Raw genomic sequence first — 20,163 nt, forward strand, 5'->3', positions numbered from 1 at the left:
CAGTGTCCTAAAGCCAGATTATGCCATATTTACATTTAGTACCTTATTGATTTCCCTGGGACTTTCCATAGCGTAGGGTACTCCTCAACATGAGTAAGAGAGACATAAATTGGCTGTGAATCTTGTTTTTTTTTCCTTATTTGCTTTTTCCCCTTCAGCAGGTGCATCCCTTTTCAGTAGTTTTTTAATACCAATAGCCTCATCTGTATAATTGGTGCAAATTATTCAAGATGTATTTGCAAGATGAATATCAGTTTTGTTAGCTAAACTGCAAATTTCTTTCACTGTTCCCCATAGGACACCAACAGCCTGTTAGCCTAATTACCATAGTACATTTCGATAGTTGCTTTAGAGCTTGTCTCATATTACCCCTTGATGCAATTTTTTTCCTGCCTCAGTAAGAATCCTCAGCATATTCCCTACTTAATTTGCAGCAGGAAGAGTGCAGCACAGATGGAAACCCAATACAATCCTCTCTTTCAGGAAGTTTGGTAATCTGTACCTAATAACACCAAAGAGAACAGCAGCAGAAACATGGCTGTTGGTTGTGTACCCCACTAACTCCGTTTCGGTTGATAAACCGCAGTTTGCAACCGTTTGGGGGGTGGGGAGAAGAAGGAATCTAGCAAAATGACTTTGGCTAATTTTTAACTTTTTGTGCTAATTCGTTCTTCACATATCTGAGATTAGGGACTTGGAGCTTTATTCATATGGCATACAAACTCATATCAGGTATAAAATGGGGACAAAAAAGTCAAAATAATATGTTTTTAAAAGTTGTATTGATAGCATAACAAGCAGGTAGCTAAGGTAACAACTTGACCGGCCAGGTAACTTTGTCATTTATAGCATAGTTGTGACAGACAGTACACCACCTGCAAGAACTCATATTTGTCAGAAATGAGACTTACAGGGAAATACAGGAACTTTACAATTCCCATCAACAGTGTGGAACCTTCTGTCTATCACTGAAAGCAAAGGCAGCAAACATCCTCCTGCAGGGAACAAAGCTGCCTGCCTTTATTCTTACCAAACTGTTTACAGAAAGGTTCTGATATCCGTTAACATCAATCCAGGTTCAAAGCAATCTTTGAAGTGGCAAATATTAAGTAACAGGAGATGGAAAAACAAACTGTGTACCAAACAAATAATGAATAGAACTGGCCCATCCACTGGAAAGGGAATATTAGTTTCAAGGCTCATTGTACAAACAACATTTAGCTAGTAGTTACAAGGTAACGAACGATGAATATGCACACAAGGATCAAAGAAAGAGCATTCTGATGACAGAAGCCCTGCTTCAGCAAGATACATAAGCAGATATGTCTCATCCTATTGAGGCAGATCCTCAGCTGATGTAAATTGTCTCGTTGACTTCAAAGCATTGATCCCCTGCTTAAAGTCATATACATGTTAAAAATACCTTGCTGAGTGAGGCCTAAATGAGAAGATAATGAGTTGGTGGATGAGAGAAGGGAGGGTGTTCTAATCATAAAGAATGGCATGAACAAAAGGCTCCCATACTCATGGGCATAGCCAATGAATAGGGATAGTATGGTTGACATCATTAGTGAAAAGATATGAACCATTCCATTTAGAGTGGAGATTAATAATAGCACATGGTGAATGGAACACAGAAAGTGAATTGGACACTCCCATTTACCCTTTGTGGTAACAAAAGAACAAGGAGACATTCAATGAAATTGCAAGGCAACACATTTGAAAAAGATAAAAGGAAATTACTTAAATGGATAATTAACCTGTGGAACTCAGTGCCACAAAATATCATTAAGGTCAATAGTTTAGCAGGATTCAAAAAGGGATTAGACATCTGTATGAGAACATCTACAGTTATGATTAAATTGATATGCCTTCTATAAAAGATAAGCCCTCCTGCTTCAGGGCATATGCCAGCTACTAACCAATCTGGTTTAGAAAGAAAGCCTTGAGCAGGTTACCTATATTCTATGATTGTCCCCTATTGAGTTTATTACACCTTCCTCTGGAGTGCCTGGAACTGGCCACTGTCAGAAATGAGATACTGGACTAGTTGTTTCACAAATCTGATCCTGCATGGCCATTCCTATGTTTGTATGAAAGATGCATAAGAACCAGAATTAACAGTTGTCATATTTAAATGTTCAGAAAATATTGATCACTTGTGTAATTTTCTCTTGCATGTTTTATTATGACAAAATATTGGTCTTGATTGGCAAAAATGCTCTTTCATCTCAGCTAAGGCCAGTGAAAATCTTAACTAGAGGCCTGTTTTTGTAGTTGTTACAGATCTGGGGATTGTTTGGGGTTTTTGCCACATTTTATCACTGGGTCTGTATTCCCAGCTCTCAGTTATGCCTCCTGTAGCAAATCCCTGACTCTCCAATTATCTTATCTCTCCAATTACCTAGTACTATGCGCCCTATCCAAGCAGAGTTGTAATACACTAAATTATTATTTATAGAAGTCCCCACGGCAATGAACTCAAACTTAATGTTTCTTCCAAAATATTGTGTAAATTGAAGCTCTATTAGCATTGGAGACTTTAGGGAGTCAATGAACAGACCATTGTAAAGAAGAATACCATAACAAAGAGCCTAATGTCTACCAATGATAGCAAACAAAAATCCATAGCTTTCATGAAGGTACAAGGGTCATCAAAGATTTTTTTTCAAAATTGTTTCCTATAGGGCTGTCTAAGTTGTTGGACTCTTTTTAGGGTGGACAGGGGTAGCAAAATGTCAAGAATTCTTCTGTTGTGACTATTAAGCCCTGGAAAATGTGAATAGCAAAAATGGTGAATTTCACCCATTTCTAATTGAGCTATAAAGCCAAGCAAATCCAAGTCACTCAATTAAATAAGTCTTCACACTCTCAGATAAGAAAAGGGCCTTCTGATGCTGTACATGAATCCACACGCATTCTAGAAACAATTCAGCTTGTCACTTATAATGGAGCTTCTGCAATCAAACTGCCTTCCCACTGGCGATGAAAATAATGTTAAATACTATAAGAATGCCAGATGAGTTTCATTTCAGAAACAGACAAATCTGGAATGCTAAGTAGAGAGATAAATGGCTTGTTTGAAATACCTTTATTAGCATGGTACTGTCTGTCTATAATTAAAAATAATTTTCTACTGCTTACCAACCATGACTAGAAATTGCCTTCTCTGACACACAATGAGTAGTAATTCAGTGAAATATTGTTTCATATGACTCCCTGGGCAATTTCTTTTCCAGAAATATATTGGCTTCTTGAGCAATAATGAATAGATTTGACTCTACAGGTCCTACAACTGCACTTTTCTTTGATATACCTAAAAATGTTATGTTTTAAAAGAATAAACAATGTGAAAATTGCTGTGGAATTGAAGTATGTTTGGAAGTTGGATTCTGCCATGAAACTTGTGACAAGAGATGTAAAAAAAATCTCTGCAGCTCAATCATCTTAATAGTCTGACTAAAAAAAAACCCTCAATTCTCTACTACAGATCTCTGAGCCTGAAGATTCTAATGCTTTGGGCTGAATAGACAATAAGTGGGTGTGATAACAGTAAATTAGATTAGCATGTGGAGCAACGCTTCTCAGGGCAAACGCTGATTCTGTCTCAGCAATTAAAGTTTATATTAGTACTTTCAAACTGCCTTTTAGCCACTCAAAACAAAAAGAAGAAGTCTATATAATACCAAGTATCAGGGGTAGCCGTGTTAGTCTGTCTCCACAAAAACAACAAGGAGTCTGGTGGCACCTTAAAGACTAACAGATTTATTTGGGCATAAGCTCTCAGATGCATCTGAAGAAGTGGGTTTTTTACCCATGAAAGTTTATGCCCAAATAAATCTGTTAGTCTTTAAGGTGCCACCAGACTCCTTGTTGTGTTTATATAATACCAACCATCCTTATTAATACAGAGCTAAATCCTGCAGTCCTATTTAAGAACATAAGAACGGCCCTACAGGGTCAGGCCAAAGGTCCATCTCGCCCAGTATCCTGTCTTCCAACAGTGGCCAGTGTCAGGTGCCCCAGAGGGAATGAACAGAAGAGGTAATCATCAAGTGATCCATCCCCCGTCGCTCATTCCCAGCTTCTGGCAAACAGAAGCTAGGGACCATTCCTGCCCATCCTGGCTAATAGCCATTGATGTACCTATCCTCCATGAATTTATCTAGTTCTTTTTTGAACCCTGTTATGGTCTTGGCCTTCACAACATCCTCTGGCAAGGAGTTCCACAGGTTGACTGTGCATTGTGTGAAGAAATACTTCCTTTTATTTGTTTTAAACCTGCTGCCTATTAATTTCATTTGGTGACCCCTAGTTCTTGTGTTATAAGAAGTAGTAAACAACACTTCCTTATCTACTTTCTCTACACCAGTCATGGTTTTTTAGACCTCAATCATATCTCCCCTTAGCTGTCTCTTTTCCAAGCCGAAAAGTCCCAGTCTTATTAATCTCTCCTCATACGGCAGCCATTCCATACCCCTAATCATTTTTGTTGCCCTTTTCTGAATCTTTTCCAATTCCAATATATATTTTTTTGAGATGGGGCCACCACATCTGCACACAGTATTCAAGATGTAGGCGTACCATGGATTTATATAGAGGCAACATGATATTTTCTCTCCCTTTCTTAATTATTCCCAGCATTCTGTTTGCTTTTTTGACTGCCGCTGCACATTGAGTGGATGTTTTCAGAGAACTATCCACAATGACTCCAAGATCTCTTTCTATTTCAAATTGATGAGCATTTTGCCTGGGTATAGGATTTTAACCAACACTAGGAAATCAAACAGCAATTTCAAAGGTACATGCAGAAGTAATTTAAACCAGTGAATACTCTGACATAGTTACCCAACTGCGGTGGATGTGTTCTTCAGGTCTTTCTATCCATGGCTTAATAATTATCTCCTTGATTCACCCCCACCAGAGGCAAAAGCGATATGGAGTTTCACTTCACCTTATCTGAGGAAAACTGTATCCATCCAAAGCTCAACTCTCTTGCACTGAGATCCATTCACACTGCTTGGATGGCATAAGGGGATGGAAACAGTTTCCAGGGAATATCCAGTGCTCTACCATTGGCACTGAGGGGGCAGAATGGCCCTCCTCCAACCCGTTCTTAAACTCTGTTCCAAAAAAATAAATTAAGCCAATGTATTTCTGAACATGACAAATTGCCCTAGAAGTCCCAGGAACCACTTAACAGTACACTAATGCAAAAAAGGAACAAGGAGAGTTAAACAAAAAACAAACACTGGAAAGTAAAAAGGAAGATGATGTTAGTTCCCCTCGGCTCCCCAAAGCATCTCAGCTAACATCTTCCTTTTTACTTTCCATGGCTTGTTTTTTTTTGTTTTTCTCTCCTTGTTCCTTTTTTGCATTAGTGTACTGTTCAGGGGTTTCTAGGGCAAATTTGTCATTTTCAGAAATATATTGGCTTAATTTATTTTTTTGGAACAGAGTTTAAGAAAATGTTTTAGTAACACATTTATATTTGTAAGTTTACAAAGTAGCAGAAAAGTAAATTTTCTTTATTGTTTTTATTATTGATGGTAGTGATGAGTGAATTCTTGGCTTCTTTTCTTTGCTATATTTTGTTTTTTATTACTGCATACATTAACTAGAAAACAAGCACAAGTGCGCTTTCTGTCCAGAGGCGGGGAGATAGACATAATCTAGGAGCTCAGTGGCTGTGTCTGAGTTGCCTGAGATTCAAAGAAAAAAAAAATCTTACCATACATCGTAAACATAAAACTAAAAAATAATTATCCTGATTCAGCCCCTAGAAATATCAGACACTGAGGTCACTCAAGTACAGTTTAGACTGGCACACCTAATCATTTTGCTTTCTAATGCTTACACAAAATGTCATTCACAGACTTAAGTCTCTTTCATCCAGAAGCATTAGTTTGGTTCTCACTTGTCATGCCTGATAACGTGTAGTACAAATCTCTAGCACAGTCCAGTATTACATCCTGTTCTTTTATTGATCAGTATAATAAACTCCTCTGTTTAGGAGAGAGCAGTGCTAGGCCTTCCTCCTAGCATATATTTACATATTTTTTTGGAAAGACCATATGTTATCTTTCAATTCTTATTGCTAAGTCATCAAGGATTCATAGACTATCAGGGTTGGAAGGGACATCAGGAAGTCATCTAGTCCAACCCCCTGCTCAAAGCAGGACCAATCCCCAGACAGATTTTTGCCCCAGATCCCTAAATGGCCCCCTCAAGGATTGAACTCACAATCCTGGGTTTAGCAGGCCAATGCTCAAACCACTGAGCTATCCCCAGCTCCAGTCTCTGGGCCTGATTCTTTTTCTTATGCTGATGTAATTCCATGGGTTTCAGTGGAGTTACTCCTGATTTATACTAGGGTAAGTTAGAGCAGAATCAGGTCTTCTGAGTTTTAGGAAAAGAGCTCTCTTTTTTTAATACTTGATAGTGTTGTTTTTAGCAATCTGTACAGCAACAAGCTCCTCAAACATTCCCTCATTTCACTTTACAGTCTTCAGTCTAAATGAAGCAGCTGTAAATGGTGGTTTGACTTGCACAGTAGGTGTGAGATGGTAATAAAACTAGCATGCATGACTGGAAGTGGCAAAGTAGCATTACTTGCACCAGCCTGAGTGAGTGGGTCAATACTTCTCACTGGCTTTATACCATTTATCTCTGTCAAGGCTGAATCCCAACTCTGTCACTCTGAGTGCAGAAGTGAGGCCTGGAAGGATTTAAAAAAATTAATACTGGCCACTCCAGTCTTGTATTAAATTCCCAAGGTTACAGCTTCTCCCTGACCTTGGCTTGGTAAACGCTGCCACCACCCAAATGCAAAAAAAACCCCTTTGAACCCAGAAAGAAGCACTTGGGAATTCCTCCCTGTAGGTACCCTCAAGCCCTTTCACCACCACCCCCTTTCCGGGGAAGAGCTAAGAAAGAAAACAAAGGAAATTAGCTGTGGCTACCATTTAATCAAACAACAAGAGATGTAAAAAAACCTCTTAGGACACCAAAAATCCAATCCTGTTCTTAAAAAAGATAAATTTTATTAAAAACAAAAAGAAAGAAAATACATCTGGAACTTAGGCTTTTGCTAGATTTTAAAAGAGCAATTCCAAAAATCAAGCACCCAAAATAGCTTTCTTGGGGGTGGGGGGTTCAGCTTAAAGGTTACAAGCAAACAAAAGCATCTGGAGTTAGCACAGAGGAGATCCACAAGCCAAAATAAAAAAAATAAACCTGTTCTCATCTAGCTAAACATCCCTAATTTACTTACATATTTGGGGGGTTCCAAATAAGTAATTCTAGGTATGATCTGATGAATGTTAATACCTGGGTCAAACCTTACACAGCATTCCTGCTTATAGCATTGCTGCCTGTGTCCCTGCAGCCCAGAGAACAACAGACAAAGAGAAAGTTCTTTCCCAGTTTTAAAAAGTTCTACCCTCCCACTGGCTCTTTTGGTCAGGTGCCCACTTTTTTTTCCTCTTTACCTGGGCGGACTTTTTAACCCTTTACAGGTAAAGCAAGTAAAGAACAGCTACCAAGAGGGATTTTGCAGCTAACTGCCTGTCTGGGTGTCAATCAAAGGGAGCTATCCCCCCACTTATTTTCCTCCCACCTCTGAGGACGATATTTTGCCCAGTGACTACTTCTACTGTTTAGATATTGATGAAGGCTAAATTCAGCCCTGGAATGACTCCCACTTAAATCGATAAAGGCTGTGCTTGCTGATGCAGGCCTATAAGACATACTTCTATAGAAATATAAATCAATATTCCCACTCAAATGAATCTAGTGAACCACGGTATTCAAAGAATATGATTGGCTCATTGAATTTCAAAGGGCTATGACTGCCTAACCCTTAGGTTCTTTTGAAAATCCCAGCACACAACAAAATATTTGTAACTGGCAATATAACACATGTACAAATGATTTCAGACTGGAGCTCAAACTTTGATTCTGAGTTGATACATAATAGTAATAGGAAACATGCATTCAGACCTTTAAACCTTTCTGACACTGAAGATATAGATTCTTTTCTTCACTGTCTCATTAGGCATGTTTTTGCTACTCACATACTTTTTTTGTCTCCTGATATAATTTCTTTAACAGTCTTTAAAAGGCAAACACCTGCATTAAATCAACCAATGGCATCCTGCAAATCTTGTATATGCTCAATACATTTTGACCAGAATTTTGCAACCTTTCTACGTTTTCAAACCTTATAGTCAAACAATCACCTAGATACTATTTTTCACATCTTCCAAACAAAATTATACATCATATTCCTGTGTACTGGTCCAATACATAACCTGTGCTGACATTTAAATATTATCATCCTAGGTTTGATGTTTATTACAAAGCAGAAGACTGCAAATAAAGATAGAAATGTGGCTAGTGTCTAATTAGCCACGTCTTTTATTTAACAACAAATATAGAACTGAACTTAACGCTGGGCAGGCAGTCCTTGCCAAACCTGACCCAGGCCAGCATGAACTGATGATGCAGAACTAGTTCCACTGCTAATAGTTCAACCAATAGTACATTGGACATTCACACAGTAGAGTTACCAACACCACCCTAAATTTTACCCTACTGATGCTAGTGAGTAATAGCCCCCAACCCTCCAAGCTAAGAGGATGAGTCACTTGATATGGCTGCTCTCCTGGCTCATGCTTTATTGGCAAGGTCTGCCTGCTTGGAGACATGGGAACTATGGGAACACACAAGGTGTGCCACAAATATATGGATGTGAAATATCCCAGGAACACCAAGGAATGTGAAAATTCACTTGAGGCCAAACCCTAACATTGTAGAATCAAAGGTTGGTAGAAAATCACCCTGGAAAATTCATTCTTGTCCCCAAAGGTAGTTGGATCTAGACCCCAGGGTCAATGAGGAAAATCATATACAATAAGCAATGACCCAGCAGCATATAACTGAGCAACTTCACCAGAAATGGCAACAACCCCCACAGATGCCATGTCATAAAGGTAACTTTGTGTGGAAGACAACACCACATGGAGACATAACCATATGTGATGTAAACAAGAGCTAGATTAATGATCTATACCTGTGATGTAGTGTATTCCCCACACTGGCCATGCAAGAGCTGAACTGGGCCAGGTGGGCCCAATCAGACAATTAAGCTGCAAATGGGCAGCTTTAGGCTGTTTGGAGGGAGCTAATTAGAAGGAAGCTCACTTGTAAGGGAACAGGTGAGGCTTCTATAAAGCCAGGAGGCTGGCAACAGTGTGGGGGGACAGAATGCAGGAAGCCTGCAGTCTCTCTCCCTGAGGTAAGGGAGAAGATGTATGGTAGGAAGGAGTCCAGAGGTGAGAGCAGTAAGGTTAGTGTAGCTGCATACCTTAACTGTTCACTGCAGGGCCCTGAACTGGAACCCACAGTAGGGTGTGGGCCTGGGTTCCCCTACCATCCATTGCAGTGTGGCATTGCTAAGGGTAGTGAATAGGAAGACTGTCAGAGTCACTGTGGGACTGACGTAGTCAGGGCAGCTGGCATGAGAACTGCCTGTCACTGCTTCTGGAGAGAGACCTTGAAAGACCACCCCAGAAGAAGAAACTGCTCAGTGACCTGGCTGGAGGGCTGAGTCATGAAGAGGAAGTAGCAGCTCCTGGAGCGAGAGAAGGGCTGCAGACTGAGACAGAGTGACATCTGGAAGGGGCATCAGCCTGGCAGAGTGAATCACGAGAACTGCCATCCAGCGGTGAGTAGAGTGCCCCATCACAATACCATTTGCTCTATGGGTGTGCAAAAGGAAGGGACCGCACAAGAAACTGTTAACCTCACATGTGCACACACACTGTTAGAACCAGGATATAGGTGGTCTGGCCTAGTGGTCAGAGCAGGTATCCAGTCTAGTGGGTAGCACAGGCATCCAGGTCAGAGAATAGAAGCAGGTATCAGAGCCAGAGTTACCTGCCAAGTACAAGAGCTAGGGGGTTGAGCTGGAGTCAGGACCAGGAATTAAACTGAAGATTAGAGCCAGGGTCAGATACCAAGTGCCAGGGCCATGGGTGAGCCAGAGTCAGAAGTTAGAGCCAGGGTCAGAACCAAGATTGGTAGCTGATGGTCAGGAGCAGGGTGAAAGAGTAGGAACCCGAGAGAGGCAAGGATCAGGCATGGAGCAGGAGCAAGGTAGGAACTAGGAGGGAAGAGCAGGTCAGGAGCAGAGCAGGAATCAGGAAGAGGGCTGAATTAGGATTGCAGGAGGCAAGCAAGAGCAGGGTCTGATTTGGCAGCAGCAGCAGGAAGTCTGCACAATTGCTCAGACAATCCGCCCAGGTCATTTCCTGGCTTAATTAGCGGGTGTGAAGCTATCAGACAGCTTCAGGCCTTGGATGTTCTAGCAGAGCACCCTGTGGGGTGAGAGACTACTTTGCCCATCTCCCTTAGTGGTGATGAGGCAGTCTCCGAGATCCAGGGCCCCCACAGCCCTGGGTTCTAGACGTACATCCTTACACCAATACCCTTTTCATGCCTGCTCCCCTCTGGGGTGGTGTTAGGTCAGTTTGTTAGGCTGAGTCTGGTGAAACTTCTTCACTAGCTGTGGGTTGCGGGTTCCTAGGATAGCTCCTCAAGAGGATAGCATTCCCAGTTTATGAGGTATTGGAGGCAACCTTATCACAGACAGGAGTCAAGAACCTCATGCACTGTATATTCTTTGTGACCCTGAATCTCAACTGGTGGAGGGGGTAGGTGAGACCAGCCTAAGGAAGGGATTCTCTGTGTAGCACTTGAGGAATGATGCATGGAATACTGGGTGGATGCGGAGGAACCGGGGAAGTTGAAACTTGAACACAATTGGACTGACCTGTTTGCAGATTTGGAAGGGACTGAGGAACCAGTGGTATAACTTCTGGGAAGGCCAGCATGTCCTGAGGTATTTTGTGGCAAGCCAGACCTTCTGGCCCATGGCATTGACGGCACACCTGGCATTGACGGTCTTCAAACCACTTATAGGCTTCTTTAGCCTCCTCTAGGTGCCTCTCAAATTCATCTTGGATCAGGTGAATTTGCTGGACCCAGTTTATGGCTGACGGGTTTGGGGAGTCTGTGGGTAATGCAGGGTGGAAATGGGGATGACAGCCATGGTTTGAGGAGATGTGATTAGCATTATTGTAGGAGAACTCGGCATATGGTAACAAGGATATCCAGTTGTCCTGGTGGAAATTAATAAAGTACTGTAAGTACGGTTCCAACACTTGACTGACCAGTTCAGACTGCCCATCTGTCTAGGAGTGGTATGCAGTGGAAGTGGTTGCACAAACATCAATTAGGCAGAGAGTCTCCCGCCCAAAGCAGGATACAAACTCTAGTCCTCAGGCAGAGATAGTTTTGTCTGGGAGCCTAGGGAGATAGACAATATGTATCGCCAATAGCTAAGCCATCACCTCAGTTGAAGATAGGTGGTCATGGACTAAAATGGGCCATTTTAAGTTAGTTGATCTATCACTGTGAAGACTAAGGTGTGGCCCTCACAACTTGGGAGTTCCACAATGAAGTCCAGAGTGATTGAGATCCAGGGCCTGGCCAGAGTCTCCAGGACTCCTAGGATAACCAGGGGCTTCACACAAGGCATCTTAGTGTGAGCACATGTGGGACAGGAGTCTACACAGGTCCACCACGCCACCAGAAAAATGGGTGATAATACAAAAAGTCTTGAGGTGACCAAAGTTACCCATGAATGGGCTGTCCTGGTATAAGTGTAATATTTCTAACTGTGCATGCCCCTGCAGAACTTATGCCCACCCATTGATGTTCATTATCCCATCCCATGTGGACTGTTGCATCTTAGTCATTCCCTTCTTGGGTGGAGCCTCCCTGGAAGAGGTACCTTCCTGATCGGCTGTCTGAAGAAGGGTCATCAAGTCTAGGCAGGTCACAATTTTGATGAAGTTATGACACTTCAGAACATGGAGTGGTTCTGGGTTGGGCTTCTTGTTCCCTAGTAATACTCTCCTTTGCATGACAAAGCAGCTGCCCTTCCATTTCTGGTCCCCTGACAGTAGGAGATGAATCGGATGAATAGTGCCCACCTAAGCTGTCTTTGGCTTAGTGCCCAAGCCTTCTGAAGATGGTCAAGATTTTATGATCAGTGAAGATCTTTACTGGGTGGGGGCCACTTCCAAATAGTGTTCCTACTCCTCAAAAGCTGATTGGCAAGCAGTTTTCTGTAGTATCTCATAATTCCTTTCCACAGGTGTGAGCTTATATAAGCAATAGATGCAAGGGTGTTGTATCAATTGAGGCCTGACCTTTTGGGACAGGACAGCTCCAAGAGCCTCATGAGAAGCATCTGTCTCTACCATGAATGGCTGAGTGGGTCTGAGTGGGCCAGCACGGGGGTGGTTGCAAAGATGATCTTGAGGTGATGAAAAGATTGCTGTGCCTTGGAGGACACCACAAACTTGACAGACTTGCGGAGAAGGAGGTTCAGAGGAGTGATTTGCCCCAAGAAATTTGAAATGAATCTTTGATAAAAGTTTGCAAATTCCAGAAAACACTGCAACTCCTGTGGGGGTGGGCAGGGTGCTGCCCGTTGTGAATTGCTTCAGTCTTATGAGGATCCATTTGGATACCGCATGGGGAGATAATGTACCCCAAGAACTCAGTGGATGGCTGGGAAAATGTGCCTTCTTTCTAGCTTGATATACAGTTCATACTTCTGTAGTCTTTCCAGGATCAACTGGAAATGGTCATCATGTTGATTTGTGATTCTTGGACAGTATTAATATATCAAGGTAAAGGATTATAAACTGATTGAGGATGTCCCTGAATATATCATTTACAAAGTGTTGGCAGGTGGCGGGAGCATTGGTTAACCCAAACAGCATAACTAGGTACTCAAAGTGCTTGTAGCAGGTCCAGAATGCAGTCATTCATTCATCTCCCGCCTGAATCTGCACCAAATTACATTTCGCACTAAAATCGAATTTAGTGAAGATCACACTCAGGCCAATAGCTTTGAGATTAAGGGCAGGAGGTAACAGTTTTGGATGGCTGGCTGATTCAAAGCTTGATGATCTATACAGCCACATAGTGTCCCATCTTTCTTTTTTTAAATAAAGGACCAGGTCCCCTGCTGGGGAGGTGAATTTCCAGAGAAAGACTTTGCCAGGTTTTCTTTGATGACATAGAGCTCTGGTTCTGACATAGAGTGTACCCACTTGCAGGGAACCTTGACCCTAGGTTGGAGGTCTATCAGGCCATCATAATCCTGATGTGGGGATAGGATGTCTGCATGTTTAATTTTGACGATGCCTGCATAGCCTTGATATTTGCTAGGGAGCTGGGGGGGGGGCAAGTGTCCCCTAATGGTACCCTTCAGATAGCCACTGAGGCCTGGTGATCTTCCCCAAGTGTCATAATCCCAGGCTAGAGCCCCAGACATGAGTCTGAAGAATGGGGCTCAGTGGGCTGAAGGCAAAACCTTTGACAGTACTTGGAGGAAAAGTTGGTTGTCCTCTCCCACCAGGAAATAATGAGGTTGTGCTTCACTATCCGAGTAATACCAAGAATCAAGGAGAAGTATGGTGAATGGATTGCATTAAGTTGCATAACATCCTGGTGCCCCTGGAGAATGACCTCTAGGAATACCGATCACCAGACCTGAAGACCAGTGGGATCCATTGATGGTTTCAGCAAGATCCAGTGTTCTCTTGGGCTGGGGGGGAGGAATGTGCAAGACACCATCTACCTTGACATCAGTAAAACTGCCTGAAGCCCCAGAGTCAATTACAGCCCATTGGAGGGGGATAGGCTTGGCCGGATCCAGAGCGCATATCTGAATTGGAAATGTGGGAAAGCCCCTTGGATCGCAGTATGTGCCTGGGTAGTAGGTCAGGAGGTGGAGGTGAGGTGGGGGAAACAAATAGTGCCCATCCAGCTCCCCTTACCGTGCATAGGCCTCTTAGTTTCCTGACAGTTTTCTGATTGGGCAGAAAGTAGGCTCACCACCCAGCCCACCTTTGCCTAGTCTCTGTGGTAAGTACAGGGATTGAGTAAGAAGAGCAAATGACACTGGTTCAAAAATTCCCTAAATTTTCAGTGATTGCTGTCAAAGTATTCAGGTAGGGGATTGGAGGAGCCTGCTCGGATGAGGGAGGTCCCCAGTGAGCCTGGAGTATGGCCACTTCTCTCTGGGAGTGAGCCAATTATTCGCAGAGGGACCTCACTTCAGCTAAGCCACTTGAGTCTGCACTGCTGGAGTTGGTTAATTTGTTCTGGCAGTTCTAGTACCAAGGGGAAACCAATGGGTAGCAGCAAGCCAACTTCCTCCATTCCATATGCAAGAAGGGGGGCCCAAAGCTTCCAAGCAACTTGCTGGAATGAGGATGTAGGCAGTCTTGCCTAATGAGCAGAGCAGATATTCCAGGTCAGGGAACAGAAGCGGGGGTCAGAGCCTGAGTCAACTGCTAAGTACCAGAGCCAGAGTCAGGATCAGGAATCAGAGCTGAAGATTGGAGCCTGGGTCAGACACCAAATGCCAGAGCCAAGGGTTAAACCAGATTCAGAAGTCAGAGCTGGGGGTCAGAGCCAGGAGTGGTAGCCAATGGTCAGGAGCAGAATGAAAGGGCAGGAAGCAGAGAATTTGGGAGGTTATAATTCCTTTAAAAATTTTCTTGGTCCTAGTAAAGCTTTTAGGTGCTGATCTAAGACAGAATATAACAACTATCAAACAAGCTTAATTTCCAGTCTCTTAAAAGTACCTAATGTGCACTTGCATACTAAACCAGAGAATTTTAAGTACATATGTACAGAATCAGTTTAACAATCTGCATTTAAGGAGCTTTTAGAACATGGATTAGCAGGACTTTTGAAAACACACGATATAAGGAGGATCACATTCACCACTTCATCCCCAATTTCTTGTCACTTTGAATTCAGTGTACCTCATTCTGCCATGGTTTTGCAGATGCCTGATCCTACAGTATTAACATCTGCTGCAATATCCAAACACAATAGGAGAAGTTAAGGATGCTTGCTTTTGTTGGGTCCTGGAGCAACGTTAATACTATTTGAACACAGCTATTTGTGTTTAACAGAACTACATTCAAGTCTACCGTAGGATTAGTACTTGGTGTGTATGAGTTCTGGGGATTTGCATGATCTCCCTCTAAATTATTCCTTACAAACGGAGTTGCGAGACAGACACATTGCACTGACCCAATTTCTGCTCTGTTGCTGCATTTGCTGAGCTGTCTTTTAACAGTAATTAAAAGAGGTGGGGGAAGCCACCCACCCAAAAGGTTCATATCTAAATTAGTGTGGACATGGTCTCTGAGCCCGTTGGTGGAATACAAGAGGACATAGAGGGGCAAGGGCTGACCTGTATCCCTTTCCATGAGCAAAGTGTCTAACACAGGTGTCTGCCATCTTTCAAGGAGAGAATGAGGCTGGGCTCAGCTGATGAGAATTCCTTTGTCAGGTGGCAGGCCTTCATGGCTCTAAAAAGGAGACGCATTTAGGGTAGGTCTGCAAGATGGCCTTGTTGTCCTTCATTCATTTTAACCCTGGCTCTGAAGAATCCTTTAGATTTCATATATTTTAATTCCAAACACATGGATTAATTTTCCATTCCCAAGATATGGCTTACCCAACCTGTCAAGAGATAAATCCAAAGCTTGTTTGTTAATACCCATTTGAGACTGGCAAAATCATACCCAGTCAGCAGTGAAGGAGTTAAAATCCTTTCATTGGAGTGAAAGAAACCTTGTCCCAGTGTATTTGGACTGCATTAGCTGCCAGGCTGGGGTGTTAGGGCTTTCAGCTGTGGCTTGTTAAAAGGAAGCCATGAAGACATTATGTTTCTGGAGGCCACAGTACCTGTTATACTAATATAAGAACAGTGTCATGTGGGGGGGTTCAGGACAGCCCATGTGGCAGAGGGAAGCTCTCTGTAAACATTTTCTGACTTATTTTTGTTAAACAAAATGCAAAGACTCCATTTCTTGGTGACCGAACCAGTGATGGGCTGTGGGTCTGGCAATCTCTGCAGGGAGAAGTGAAGTGTGCATGGAGATGGAGATGATTATTAGAGCCCTGCATGGATACAAAATTTGTAACTGCATCCAATCTGCAAAAATTATCCTTGGATATCCACAGATTTGCAGGGCTCAGACGATTGTGTGATTTGGAGCCAAGACCAGTGAACCTCTAATCACCCCTCCTAAAGCAAAAGGATGATCCACACTGTCTTTTCATCCTACTGAGAAGTACAGGTCTGACTTGTTTAGAGGAATAGCCAGAATCAACTAGTAACATGGGTTTTTTGATTATCCTGTTTTTGTAGGGGATCAGAGCCAGAAAAAATAGCTGGAGGAGATCTGACAAGCTTCTAAATTTGAGGAAGTGTCTGTCTAATAAATGAATGTAATCTATTATCTGAAGTGCCCATTCTCAGACCGTGTGTTGCAAACACTGACAAAGGTTCTTTCCGTTATGATCAGAAGTGTTTGTGCTCCATTCTACGTTAAGAAGTATTATTGAATTATATAGGTTGCAGTTAGAGCTGGGTGGGAAATAGCTTTCCATCCCATGAGAATTTTCAAGATTTTGAAAAGATTTTTCCTATCCTAAATAGGAAGAAAGTCAATCTCCAATTTTCACAAACTGATAATCCTCAGATTCAAATAGGGTAAATTAAAATGTTTTGCTAATTTTGAAAAATTTAGTTTCAATATAAATCTTTTAAATGTTTTACGTCTTCTTACTATAAATTAACTCACATTTTAAAAAATGTGTTTCAAACTAATAGAACTTTTTTGTTTAGAAAATGTCAGCTGGGGCATTTTGCAAACTTTGAAACTTTTTTCAAAACATTCCTACCAACGGTTTGGGTTTCAACAAATCAGCATTTTCTAATTTAAAAACATTTTGTCAAAAAATTCCCAACCAATTCTACTTACAGAATACTCATTGAGGTGGCACATGTAAGAACATAAGAATGGCCATACTGGGTCAGACCAAAGGTCCATCCAGCCCAGTATCCTGTCTGCTGACAGTGGCCAATGCCAGGTGCCCCAGAGGGAGTGAACCTAACAGGTAATGATCAAGTGATCTCTCTCCTGCCATCCATCTCCACCCTCTGACAAACAGAGGCTAGGGACATTATTCCTTACCCATCCTGGCTAATAGCCATTAATGGGCTTAACCTCCATGAATTTATCTAGTTCTCTTTTAAACCCTGTTATAGTCCTAGCCTTCACAACCTCCTCAGGCAAGGAGTTCCACAGGTTGACTGTGCGCTGTGTGAAGAACTTCCTTTTATTTGTTTTAAACCTGCTGCCCATTAATTTCATTTGGTGGCCCCTAGTTCTTATATTATGGGAACAAGAAAATAACTTTTCCTTATTCACTTTCTCCACACCACTCATGATTTTATATACCTCTATCATATCCCCCCCCCCCCAGTCTCCTCATTTCCAAGCTGAAAAATCCTAGCCTCTTTAATCTCTCCTCATATAGGACCCGTTACAAACCCCTAATCATTTTAGTTGCCCTTTTCTGAATCTTTTCTAGTGCCAGTATATCTTTTTTGAGATGAGGAGACCACATCTGCATGCAGTATTCAAATGTGGGCATACCATGGATTTATATAAGGACAATAAGATATTCTCCATCTTATTCATTAAAAAAGGGATAGAGATTTCTAACATCCTGTTTGCTTTTTTGACTGCTGCTGCACACTGCGTGGACATTTTCAGAGAACTATCCACAATGACTCCAAGATCTCTTTCCTGATTTGTTGTAGCTAAATTAGCCCCCATCATACTGTAGGTATAGTTGGGGTTATTTTTTCCAATGTGCATTACATTTTTCCACATTAAATTTCATTTGCCATTTTGTTGCCCAATCACTTAGTTTTGTGAGATCTTTTTGAAGTTCTTCACAGTCTGCTTTGGTCTTAACTAGCTTGAGCAGTTTAGTATCGTGTGCAAACTTTGCCACCTCACTGTTCACCTTTCTCCAGATCATTTCTTAATTAAGTTTAATAGGATTGGTCCTAGGACTGACCCTTGGGGAATACCACTAGTTACCCCTCTCCATTCTGAAAATTTATCATTTATTCCTACCCTTTGTTTCCCATCTTTTAACCAGTTCTCAGTCCATGAAAGGATCTTCCATCTTATCCCATGACAACTTAATTTACGTAAGAGCCTTTGGTGAGGAACCTTGTCAAAGGCTTTCTGGAAATCTAAGTACACTATGTCCACTGGATCCCCCCTTTCCACATGTTTGTTGACCCCTTCAAAGAACTCCAATAGATTAGTAAGACATGATTTCCCTTTACAGAAACCATGTTGACTTTTGCCCAACAATTTATGTTCTTCTATGTGTCTGACCATTTTATTCTTTACTATTGTTTCAACTAATTTGCCCAGTATTGACACTGGTCTGTAATTACCAGGATCACCTCTAGAGCCCTTTTTAAATATTGGTGTTACATTAGCTACCTTCCAGTCATTGGGTACAAAAGCTGATTTAAAGGACAGGTTACAAACCATAGTTAATAGTTCCACAATTTCACATTTGAGTTCTTTCAGAACTCTTGGGTGAATGCCATCTGGTCCCGGTGACTTGTTACTGTTGGTGACAAGCAATGAAACATTCAAAGAAAACTGTCAAAGCTCATAAACGGGATTTGATTATATTGCTAGAGAAATTGAGAAGTCACAGGCCAGGCAAAGTAAACTTTTGAGGTGGGACCAAAGAGTAAAGATGTTAGAGACCGGGAAAGTTGTAAAGGGAGGAGTCAGTATGGGAACAAGATCCACTTTCCTCTGTATGGGGAGTATATGATGGGTAAGACAGAATTTTGATACAATTTACAGGTTGAAGAACAGGGAGATGTGAGACTGGAGAGATACAGGGGAGAAACCTGGAGATTGGGAGAGAAATTTAGGCTGCAGAAGACTGATAGCAATGAGATTAGCTACTATATTTTGGACACACTGAAAACAGGAGAATGTGCACCAACAAAACTCCAATGTTTTGGGAAGGCTTTCTGATCAGTGGGAATACTCTCAACTCCCAGACTTGGCATTTTGAGCAAACTGATAATTTAATGGATCTAGGACATTAAAGGGGTGTGTGTGTGTGTGTGTGTGTGTGTGTGTGTGTGACCTGCATATATAAGAGCTGTCATACTGGGTCAGGCCCTGGTCCATCTTGCCCAGTAACCCAGTCCAGGTGGAGTGGGGTGAGCTCTAGGGCTGGAGCAGAGCTGGGGCTGATGGTGTGGGCCTGGATGCTAAGTGGATGGACCGCAGCCCACCCAGGCCTGCCCGTGGCTATGCCCCTGGTGCAGATGCGTCTAGAATCAGCTGGTCGCTTCCTGCCCCCACTCTCCCAAGCTGCTCTCCCTGTGTGATCAGATATTGTCTCAAACATCACATTGTCCACTTGCCTTTATCCACTATTTATTGCCCTTAATAAATGTTTACCATGAGCTCAAAGAGGAAACTGAAAGCAAGTGGCTCAAAAAGTGATACGTCACATGTGAAGAAGTAGAAAAAGGTGTTGACTTTAGTACAGAAAGTGGAAATGTTGGATAGGCTCGCTAAGGGTGAAGGCTGAAGCGCTGGGTAGGCGTAGTGGGACAAGCCCACGACCCTGCTCCCCAGCAGGAGTGCCGGGTGGGCATAGTGGGACAAGCCCCTGTGCCCCGACCCCACTCCCTGGCTGGAGCGCCTGGCAGCCGAAGCAGGGCGAGGCCCCGATCCCGGTCCCCAGCAGGAATGCTGGGCGGGGGGAGTGGGGCAAGCCCCCGCACCTTGATCGCGCTCCCCGGGTGCATGCCTGGGGCCGGGAAGGGGCCCTTGGCCAGTGTCCATTGCCCCCTTCAAAGCCAGCTGGAGAGGCTGAGGGGAGGCAGCCCCAATCCTTCCTGCCCCATTTCTCCTGTCTCCCCTCCCACACCACCATCCACCTGAAGTCAGGACCCACCCAAGTGTCCCATCCTGGTTACACCACTCCTCCACACTCCCCAGATACCCCAGATGAAACCTTGGAGTTCTGACTTCAACTACATCAGCATTATCATCATATCATGTTCATCCTCAACATCAGTAAAGGTTAGTAACATGTTTAAATTTTATTAATTTTTTTTTTTTAATAAAACCTGTATTGGATAAAGTA

The sequence above is a fragment of the Terrapene carolina genome, unplaced genomic scaffold (assembly GCF_002925995.2).
Source record: "Terrapene carolina triunguis isolate 2854851 unplaced genomic scaffold, T_m_triunguis-2.0 Scaffold66, whole genome shotgun sequence".
In the NCBI taxonomy this organism is placed as follows: domain Eukaryota; kingdom Metazoa; phylum Chordata; order Testudines; family Emydidae; genus Terrapene; species Terrapene triunguis.